The sequence below is a fragment of the Sciurus carolinensis genome, chromosome 12, assembly GCF_902686445.1.
Source record: "Sciurus carolinensis chromosome 12, mSciCar1.2, whole genome shotgun sequence".
NCBI classification, from domain to species: domain Eukaryota; kingdom Metazoa; phylum Chordata; class Mammalia; order Rodentia; family Sciuridae; genus Sciurus; species Sciurus carolinensis.
Genome location: NC_062224.1, coordinates 92623181 through 92635190, shown reverse-complemented (window position 1 = coordinate 92635190; position 12010 = coordinate 92623181).

Genomic DNA, 12010 nt, shown 5'->3' with positions numbered 1-12010 from the left:
ATCGGTAAACAATTTATTTTTATTACTTCCAAACAATTCAGTATAATTATTTGCATGCCATTTTACATTGTATTAGGTGTTATAAGTAATGTCAAGGTAATTTTATTCTGAAGGATTGCGTGGGTTATATGAAAATACTATGCAATTTGATATAAGAATTGAGAATCCATAAATTCTGTAGTTTTTTTGTGTGTCTGCTACTAGATTTTCCATGTATGCAAAGAATAGTAATGAATGAGAGCTCACTAATAGAAACCGTTCAATAAGTAGCATATAGTAATAAGCAAAAGAAACTTCACCGTACACTATACACTATACACTATAATTTCTGTTGCTGAAACTTTGCTCTCAGTGAATCCTTGGTGTGAGATTGAGTTTGAAGTTACTGTGTGCCTTTGGTCATATCTTCTTCTTGAACCACTTTTGAGCAAAGCATTATGGCCCCAGTTTCCTGAAGGGCACTTGAATTTCACTTTCGGTAAAAACAACATGAGTAAACAGATTTGCATAATGTAGTATACAGGACCTGAGATTCACTCCCACCATTAGTGATTCACTCAACTATGAAATCAGGCTAGTAGAAACTCTCGTGTACAGATTCCTCTGTTAATAACACAGTGGCGCTTTTAATGCCTTGTGTTCCCATTGTGAATTCTTCCTTTAAAAATCCCATTGTTGTTGATATAGATAGACAGCAATTTCCTCTCAACATTTAGTAGATTACATATAATAATTGAATAAGAAAAGGTTTAAAAATTGTTGACTATTTCAGGAAAATTGGTTATATGTACATTCTTATTCTAAAGTTTAAAATAAATATATGATAAACATTTTATAATTACTCTGAACACCATTTATCAAAAGGGAGAAACAAATTTTAGAGTTAACTGATACTGATGTCCATCAATATTTTATTACTTTACTTTGATGGGAAGCATAGTCTCAGATAAAACAAATGTCAGACTGATTTATGTAAGGATTGAAAAAATATAAAATGCATAATTACACAATTGTAGTAAATACAATGATGTGGTCATAATAATTTATGCTCTACTAGGCTGCAGAAAAATTATGCCAAAGAAAATTGAAAGTCTCAGAAAAAAGGGAAAGAAATAAATTAAGAATGTAACAATATAAGAAAAATTAGTTGATGTGGAAAATAATATCCCAAATCAAAATTTCAAGAATATATTCTCCAAACTGAAAGAGTAGATTAAACAAAAGATTACTTGAATCTCAAATTTGAACATACATTGTTGAGGAATATTTAAAGCAGGAAGCACTTTCTACCCAGAAGTAACTATTCAAAGTAGCTAGGACTCTTAAACCTGGGGGAACAGAAGAAATATGTTAAAATTATTAATGACTAGATTCTAGAAGAGGGGTCCTAAGAAATTCAGTATTGGCTGAGATTGTGGAAAAGTCCTTTTGGGCCAGGAGCAGGTCTTTGAAGAAGCCAATTTTGAAATTCCTGGGGAAGTAAAGCCTGATTTTGAAAATTTTAGAAAAACAATAACTTGTATCTGATGAAATGGAAAAAAAATGCTGATCCCAGAAAAAAGAATATATAAGTAGTCACAAACAAACAGAAACATGGAATAGAAAGTAAGGCAATAGGGAACACACTGGAAGGATTAAGTTCCCTATTGACTTAGACAACATGGAGACAAAGGGCAAACCAGAATTATAGTTCAAGCCGTCCCAGTTCCAAAGCCATAAAATAAACGATGGAAGCTTTGTTTAGGAGCTAAAAGGCAACCTTTTATTGAATGCAACTATCCATCCTTCTGGTTGCCCACCATACATAAATACCCTTTCATTAAAAGCAATCAAACAATGATTTAGTCAGCTTTTTTGCTGCTGTGACTAAAAGATCTGACCAGAACAATTGTAGGAGGAAAAGTTTATATGAGGGCTCACGGTTTCAGAGGTCTCAGTTCATGGATAGTAGACTTCATTCCTCAGGGCTCGAGTAGAGACTGAACATCATGGAGGAAGACTGTGGCAGAGGGAGGCAGCTCACTTGATGATCAGGAAGCAGAGACTCCACTTGCCAGATTCATATATATATACCCCAAAGCCATGCCCCAATTCCCACCTCCTCCAGCTACGTCCTACCACTTCAGTTACCACTCAGTTAATCTCTATCAGAGAATTAATTCACTGAATGGGTTAAGACACAAAACCCAATCATTTCTCCTCTGAACCTTCTTGCATTGCCTCACACGTGAGCTTTTGGGGGACAACTCACACTCAAAATATAACAAGCAAGCAACTCTTCCCTTGCTTCAGGATATTTCTTTGGCAAGAAAAATTAGAAACAATATGTACTTCTGAGATCTAAATTGCAAGCATTTCTTTCAACTTTCTTTATGTAATACTGCCAACTGCCCACTTTTTGTTGGTGATAGTGTTCAGTGTGGAATGATCTATAAAACATGCCAGAATTATTTCCTCTTCTATTGGTCACAATGATATCCCCATGAGTTAGTATGTATCTACCTGAGTAAAGAATTGTAAGGTATCTGAAGTTAGTTTAGCCACCTGCTATGGTCTTAGACCCATTCAAGTTCAGTTGCTTGAGGGAGATGAGAGGGAGTGGGGTATGAAAAATGGTGGAGTGAGACAGACATCATTACCCTATGTACATGTATGATTGCACAAATGATATGAATCTACATTGTGTACAACCATAGAAACGAAATGATGTACCCCATTTGTGTACAATGAATCAAAATGCAGTCTGTAAAAAATTAAAAGATGAATAAAAAATAGTAATAAAAATAAATATGCAAACAGGCAAAAAAAAATTGTAATTGCACATTCTCAGTCTTTTGGTCAGCTATCACTCAGTTATCAAAAGTCACAAAACCTCCCATGTGTAGGCTTTCAATCTTTTACTAAGGACCAATAACAAGTATAGATCTTTTTTCTCAAAAGTAATATAGTCATCTGCAGAACAAAACTGTACATATAATTTTTCAAAAACCCTCAGGGTCTTCTCTGTGTTACTTTTATTGTCAGAGCTCCACATAGCATCCTTATTTTTCAAAGACACTTAAAGTATCATTGGATTTGTTGGTCACGGGAACCAATCCTGAGTTTTCTTCAGAACCTTTTCTTCCTCTATAATCTTCTCAAACCTGGCAGCATTACTTGATATGTGAACATGTGATGTCCATTCAAATTGATGTGTCACCTAGATAATCTGAAAAAAGATCTGACAAACTACCTATTTGACTCTAATACTGTTGCAACTGCAGCAACTAGCTTCTTTATGATGCTCATGGTCATTTTACTAATGCATTTCTAAATGTCCTAGTGAAAGAAGTATTCTGTGAGTTTTCTAGATGGAAGTAAGTCTGTAGGTCTGTAAGTCTGTTTGTGTGTCGGGGGGTGGTGTCTGTATCACATGATAAATACACACCAACATTCCTGTCTTCCCATGAATTTGGTGTCAGTAATTTCCTAGCATCAACACACCATTTAACATAGCAGCCATTAAGTCCAAGTTTCAGGCAACCAACCAAGTCAACTAATATGGCCATGTGTAGTTTATGAGCGAATTATTTAAATCCAGAATCATCAGTTAAATGTGGTATTATATTTCATCACCTCTGGATTTTTAGAGTTCACCTTTGGATTTTTAGAATTCAACTAGCTATGGTATTCTATTTTAATACCTTTGGTTTTTTGGAACCCATTCCACAAATTTCTTAAGATTCTGAAAATAAAAATTAACAAAATCTTACAATTTATAATTATAATTGCCTACAATTCTTACGGTATGTATGTCATTTCCTGCTCACCCTTCCACAAACCTTGGTATGCTGATATCTGACTTTAACATCCTATCAAAAAGAATAGAATTTGTCTTGAAGATAATAGCCTTTGCTCCCAAGTAAAGTTATTAAAGACTCTGAAGCAAAGGAGTGCTAAACCAGACACAGCGTGCACACCTGTAATCCCATCAACTCTGGAGGCTGAGGTAGAAGGATCACAAATCTGAAGCCAGCCTTGGCAACTTAGTGAGATACTGTCTCAAAATAAAAAGTAGGGGCTGGAGACATTACTCAGTGGTAAAATGGCCCTGGGTTTAATCCTCCGTACCCTCCCCCGACTCCAACCCACAAAAGAGTGCTAGTGCCCTGAGGTAGGAACGTCTCTTGGTTCTTCCATTGGTAAAGGAGGTTCCTAAAGACTCAGGGTTCTGGATTCTTCCAATCTGATGCCCTAACTTTCCTGTAACAGACTAACAAGGCTGTGAATTCAACTTAATTGCAGTTCTCAACTCACACAATTAAATGTTGCATTTTACTGCAAGCAACATTGACCCAGTGGCTATGATATAAGATTTTGCGGGGGGTGGCGTGGTGGAACTGGGAAGGCGATTTGAGCTGAGGGTTAAATGACCTACATTTGTAAAAACAAAACACCCTTGCACAATTCTTACCTTTTATTTACACTTCTATATACATTACTTCGAATTTCATTCCTGAAGAACTTTTAAAATGGTTTCAAACTTTAAGTTTCTTTCTGTTGACATTTTTATCATTTCATTTATTTATTTTAGATATATGATTAAGTTTAATAGTTGATACTCCATAGGAGATAACATTAGGAACAGAATTTCAACTAAAGTAGGATAACTTCTTTTCTTTTTTTTTTTTTTTTGGTTTTGTTTTTTTTTTTTTTATTGTAAACAAATGTGATACATCTTGTTTCTCTGTTTGTACCTAGAGTAAAGGCATACCATTTGTGTAATAATAAATTTACATAGGGTGATGTTGGTTGATTCATTCAGTTATTTTTCCCCTTCCCCCCACGCCTCCCATCCCTCATTTCCCTCTATACAGTCCTTCCTTCCCCCATTCTTGCCCCCCTCCCTAACCCTCACTCTAACCCTAAAACTAACCCCTCCCATGCCCCATTATGTATCATCATCCACTTATCAGTGAGATCATTCTTCCTTTGGTTTTTTGAGATTGGCTTATCTCACTTAGCATGATATTCTCCAATTTTATCCATTTGCCTGCAAATGCCATAATTTTATCATTCTTTATGGCTGAGTAATATTTCATTGTATATATATGCCACAGTTTCTTTATCCATTCATCAACTGAAGGGCATCTAGGTTGGTTCCACAGTCTGGCTATGGTGAATTGAGCAGCAATGAACATTGATGTGGCTGTATCTCTGTAGTATGCTGATTGTAAGTCCTTTGGGTATAGGCCAAGGAGTGGGATAGCTGGGTCAAATGGTAGTTATATTCCAAGTTTTCTAAGGAATCTCCATACTGCCTTCCAGAGTGGCTGCACTAATTTGCAACCCCACCAGCAATGTATGAGTGTACCTTTTTCCCCACATCCTCGCCAACACCTGTTGTTGCTTGTATTCTTGATAATCGCCATTCTGATTGCAGTGAGATGGAATCTTAGGGTGGTTTTGATTTGCATTTCTCTTATTACTAGAGATGTTGAGCATTTTTCCATATGTTTGTTGATTGTTTGTAGATCTTCTTCTGTGAAGTGTCTGTTCATTTCCTTAGACCATTTGTCGATTGGGTTATTTGTATTCTTGGTGTTGAGTTTTTTGAGTTCTTTATAGATTCTGGAGATTAGTGCTCTATCTGAAGTATGATTGGCAAAGATTTTCTCCCACTCTGTAGGGTCTTTCTTCGCATTGCTGATAGTTTCCTTTGCTGAGAGAAAGCTTTTTAGTTTGAATCTATCCCAGTTGTTGATTCTTGCTTTTATTTCTTGTGCTATGGGAGTCCTGTTGAGAAAGTCTGGTCCTAAGCCGACATGTTGAAGATCTGGACCTACTTTTACTTCTATAAGATGCAGGGTCTCTGATCTGATTCCGAGGTCCTTAATCCATTTTGAGTTTAGTTTTGTGCACGGTGAGAGATATGGGTTTAGTTTCATTTTGTTGCATATGGATTTCCAATATTCCAAGCACCATTTGTTGAAGAGGCTATCTTTTCTCCATTGCATATTTTTGGCCCCTTTGTCTAGTACGAGGAAATTATATTTATTTGGATTTGTGTCCGTGTCCTCTATTCTGTACCATTGATCTACCTGTCTATTTTGGTACCAATACCATGCCGTTTTTGTTACTATTGCTTTTAGTACAGTTGATGTTCAGGTATTACAATACCCCCTGCTTCATTTTTCCTGCAAAGGATTGCTTTAGCAATTCTGGGTTTCTTATTCTTCCAGATGAATTTCATGATTGCTTGTTCTACTTCTGTAAGGTACATCGTTGGGATTTTAATTGGAATTGCATTGAATCTGTATAGCACTTTTGGTAGTATGGCCATTTTGACAATATTAATTCTGCCTATCCAGGAACATGGGAGATCTTTCCATCTTCTAAGGTGTTCTTTAATTTCTTTCTTTAGTGTTCTGTAGTTCTCATTGTAGAGGTCTTTCACCTCTTTTGTGAGATTGATTCCCAAGTATTTTATTTTTTTGAGGCTATTGTGAATGGGGTAGTTTTCCTAATTTCTCTTTCTGAAGATTCATCACTTATGTATAAAAATGCATTGGATTTATGAGCATTGATCTTGTATCCTGCTACTTTACTGAATTCACTTATGAGTTCTAAGAGTTTTCTGGTGGAATTTCCTGGTTCCTCTAAGTATATAATCATATCATCAGCAAATAGGGATAGTTTGAGTTCTTCTTTTCCTATTTGTATCCCTTTAATTTCTTTGGTCTGTCTGATTGCTCTGGGTAGAGTTTCAAGGACGATATTGAATAGAAGTGGTGAAAGAGGGCATTCCTGCCTTGTTCCAGATTTTAGGGGGAATACTTTCAGGTTTTCACCATTGAGAATGATATTAGCCATGGGCTTAGCATAGATGGCCTTTACAATGTTAAGGAATGTTCCCACTATCCCTATTTTTTCTAGTGTTTTGAGCATGAAGGGGTCCTGTATTTTATCAAATGCTTTTTCTGCATCTATTGAAATAATCATGTGATTCTTGACTTTAAGTCTGTTGATATGGTGAATTACATTTATTGATTTCCTGATGTTGAATCAACCTTGCATCCCTGGGATGAAACCCACTTGATCATGGTGCACTATCTTTTTAATATGTTTTTGTATGCGATTTGCTAAAATTTTGTTGAGAATTTTTGCATCGATGTTCATTAAGTATATTGGTCTGAAATTTTCTTTCCTCAATGTGTCTCTGTCTGGTTTAGTTATCAGGGTGATATTGGCTTTGTAGAATGAGTTTGGGAGGGTTCCCTCCTCTTCTATTTCATGGACTACTTTGAAGAGTATTGCAATGAGCTCTTCTTTAAAGGTTTTGTAGAACTCGGCTGAGAAACCATCAGGTCCTGGACTTTTCTTTGTTGGTAGGCTTTTGATAACTTCTTCTATTTCATTACTTGAAATTGGTCTATTTACATTGTGTATGTCCTCCTCGTTTAGTTTAGGCAATTCATAGGTCTCTAGAAACTTGTTGATATCTTCGAAATTTTCTATTTGTTGGAGTATAGATTTTCAAAATAGCTTCTAATTATGTTTTGTATTTCAATCGTGTCTGTTGTGATATTTCCTTGTTCATTCCGAATTTTAGTGATTTGGGTTTTCTCTCGTCTTCTCTTTGTTAGTGTGGCTAAAGGTTTATCAATTTTGTTTATTTTTTTCGAAGAACCAACTATTTATTTTGTCAATTTTTTCAATTGTTTCTTTTGTTTCAATTTCGTTGATTTCAGCTCTGAGTTTAACTATTTCCTGTCTTCTACTACTTTTGGTGTTGGTCTGTTCTTCTTTTTCTAGGGCTTTGAGCTGTAGTTTTAGGTTGTTTATTTGTTGAGTTTTGCTTCTTTTATTGAATGCGCTCCATGAAATAAATTTTCCTCTAAGTACTGCTTTCATAGTGTCCCAGAGATTTTGATATGATATTTATTTGTTGTCATTTACCTCTAAGAATTTTTTAATTTCCTTCCTAATATCTTCTATTATCCATTCATCATATAATAGCATATTGTTTAATCTCCAGTTGTTGGAGTAATTTCTGCTTTTTACTCTTTCATTTATTTCTAATTTCAATCCATTATGATCTGATAAAATACAAGGAAGTGTCTCTATCTTCTTGTATTTGCTAACATTAGCTTTGTGGCATAATATATGGTCTATTTTAGAGAAGGATCCATGTGCTGCTGAGAAGAAAATGTATTCACTGTTCGTTGGATGGTATATTCTATAAATGTCTGTTAAGTCTAAATTATTGATTGTGTTATTGAGATCTATGGTTTCTTTGTTCAATTTTTGTTTGGAAGATCTGTCCAGTGGTGAGAGAGGCGTGTTAAAATCACCTAGTATCATAGTATTGTTGTCTATTTGGTTTCTGAGATTGAGAAGGATTTGTTTGACATACATGCGTGAGCCACTGTTTGGGGCATAGATATTTATGATTGTTATGTCTTGCTGATTTATGGTTCCCTTAAGCAGTATGAAATGTCCTTCTTTATCCCTTCTGACTAACTTTGGCTTGAAGTCCACATTATCTGAAATGAGGATGGATACCCCAGTTTTTTTGCTGGGTCCATGTGCGTGGTAAGTTTTTTCCCATCCTTTCACCTTTAGTCTTTGGGTATCTCTTTCTAAGAGATGAGTCTCTTGCAGGCAACATATTGTTGGATCTTTCTTTTTTATCAAATCTGCCAGTCTATGTCTTTTGATTGATGAATTCAGGCCATTAACATTCAAGGTTATTATTGAGATATGATTTGTATTCCTGGTCATTTGACTCATTTTATTCATTTATTTGTTTACTTTTGACACGACTTGGTTCCTCTTTATTTGAGAGTTCCTTTAGGATAGCTCCTCCCCTTGCTGATTTGCTTCTTTGTTTTTTATCTCTTCCTCATGGAATATTTTGCTGAGAATGTTCTGTAATGCTGGCTTTCTTTTTGTATATTCTTTTAGATTTTGTTTATCATGGAAGGATTTTATTTCGTCGTCAAATCTGAAGGTAAGTTTTGCTGTGTATAAGATTCTTGGTTGGCTTCCATTTTCTTTTAGGGCTTGAAAAATGTTATTCCAGGCCCTTCTAGCTTTTAAGGTCTGGATTGAAAAATCTGCTGATATCTGTATTGGTTTCCCCCTGAATGTCATTTGGTTCTTTTCTCTCACAGCCTTTAAGATTCTGTCTTTATTTTGTATTTTAGGTATTTTCATTATAATGTGCCTTGGTGTGGGTCTGTTGTAATTTTGTGTATTTGGAGTCCTATAAGCCTCTTGAACTTGATTTTCCATTTCATTCTTCAGATTTGGGAAATTTTCTGAAATTATCTCATTGAATAGGTTGTTCATTCCTTTGGTTTGTTTCTCTAAGCCTTCCTCAATCCCAATAATTCTCAAATTTGGCCTTTTCATGATATCCTATAGTTATTGGAGATTCTGTTCATGATTTCTTACCATCTTCTCTGTGTGTTCGACTTTGTTTTCGAGGTTAAATATTTTGTCTTCAATATCTGAGGTTCTGTTTTCCAGGTGTTCTATCCTATTGGTTGTGCTTTCTATGGAGTTCTTAATTTGGTTTATTGTTTACTTCATTTCAAGGATTTCTGTTTGGTTTTTTTTCAATATCTCTAACTCTTTATTGAAATGGTCTTTTGCTTCCTGCATTTGCTCTTTTAACTGTCGATTGGTGCGATCATTCAATGCCTGCATTTTCTCTTTCATTTCATCGTTTGCTTCCCTTATCATGTTGATTATGTACATTCTGAACTCCCTTTCTGACATTTCTTCTGCCATGCTGTCATTGGATTTTATTGATGTAACATCCAGATTTGTTTGAGACATTTTCTTCCCTTGTTTTCTCATGTCGTTCAGGTGTCAGTGGACTGCAGAGATGTTGCAGATTTCCTCTATTGACTTATAATGTCCCTTAAGATTGCTATTGTATCCCCTCTTATCCTTCAGTAGCCTGAAGTCTTAGAGGAAGTTGATTCTTCGGTGTCCTCCTAGGAAGCTGCCTCTCTTGGGGTGGTGGTCTTCAGGTGGGGTATATTCCCTGCTATTGGGCAGAGGTGCCTCTACTTGTTGACCAAGGGTCATCCAAAGGGGAACTAGGCTGCAGGCTGAGGCAAGGCCTGTTTGGGCCTGTGTCTCTGGTTTTACCGTCCTTGTGGGAAAACCTCACCCGGGGGGAAGACTCACCCGGTGGGGAGGTCTCGCTGGTCAGTTCCCCTCCTAGAGGTTCCCCTCAGTTCACAACTACCGCCTGGGCAGGGCAGCCTTCCCAGGCAACGTTCCCAGGGGCCCGGACCTATCTCCTGGGCCTGGGAGCCTCACCCTTCACAGACGAGTCTCCTTAGGTAGTCCCTCCTTAGAGAAGCTGCCCGCAGTCCTGGAACCTTCGCTCTGCCCCTCAGCTTTTCTCTGTGTAGTTCTTTCAAGAAAAGGTGCCTAGGTCCCTGGACCGGACCGTGCTATGCACCTAATCGCCTGGCTATGCAACCCGTCCCCTGAGCAGTCACTTGGAGCCTCGTACATATATATGCTCCAAGCCCCAGTGACCTGCCGCTCATCTCTTCCTCCAGGCAGCCACCCGGTGTTCTGTGTGGGCGCTTAGAGACCAAGCCACTCACTGCGCACCTCCACCTCCTCTGGACAGCCCCCTCCCCGTTGTTCAGGCGGTTGCTGAGTCCAAATAGCTCGCCACCCAACTCTTTCTCTGGCAGCCTTAGGAGCCCTGGCAGATCGCTCCAAAACCAAGCCGTGTGCTGAGCGGCCTCCTCTGCAAAGTTCCCAGCTTTCCGAGTTCACTGCTCCAGTGGGGGGAGGGGTGTCTTGCCGCCTGGGCAAGGTAGCCTTCCCAGGCAACGTTCCCAGGGGCCCGGACCTACCTCCTGGGCCTGGGAGCCTCACCCTTCACAGATGAGTCTCCTTAGGTTGCCCCTCCTTAGAGAAGCTGCGCGCAGTCCTGGAAACTTCGCTCCACCATTTTTTCGCTCCGTTTTTTCGCTCCGCTTCGCTGTCTGTGTTTACCGCTCCAGTGGGGGGAGGGGCGTCTCGCTGAGTCACTCTACTTCACAAAGTTCTCTGCGTTCCGGGGCTACCGCCCCATCCGGGACGCCTCCCCAATGGGAGAGACTCACTCTGCGGCTTTGAGTTGGTCCCAAGTCACTCACTATCTCCTCTTTCAAATCTTGAGTCCTGGAGCAACATGAAATGCAGCCGCCCTCTGGTCCGCCATCTTGAAAACCCCCACTTATTTTCTTAATAAAATAAAATACAAAACTGAATTTGGAGGTCCTTGAATTCCATGACTAATGTAATTTTGTAAAACATTTTTATTATTTTGTACACATGAAACTAGAAGATGAAATAGTAACTGTTTTAGATACTGAAAAGTTTGTGGAAGGCCAGTTACAGAGATTGTTTTCCTCATATAGATTTTAAACAATGAAAGTTATTTTTATGTGAATAAATAAGTGAATAAATATATTCTCATAGTTATTGAATAGGCAAAATTTATCTTGGGTGGGGTATCAAGTATTGGTGAAATATAAATAAATGGAAACCCTTGTGTCCTGCTAAAGAAATTAAGAGATAGAGTCTGGAAAGTCTTTTGCATATATAACATGAAAGAGTAAATAAAAATTCGAGAACATATTATTTTATAATTGCCTATATGTATAGACACTATTAAAATTTATATATATGTTGAATCATACGGAATGCTTTATTTTGTGTCTGCTTATGAATATGGAGTCACTATTAGAATCTTTGGACAAAGTTAAATACTTCTTGCAAGTTGAATACCAATTAAGAAAATTAAGATACTTTTTTTTTAAATTTTTTTGTTTATTAATTAAGATACTTTTAAATATTTAATATAGTTGTGAAAATTATGATTAAAAGCTAAAATGTTAGAAACTCATATACACATCACTATATTTTGACCTTCAACTTTTTAAGAATCATTTTCAACTACTTAAGAGTTCCAAAAATGTACAACTTCTGCAAAAGCACCATACATAAT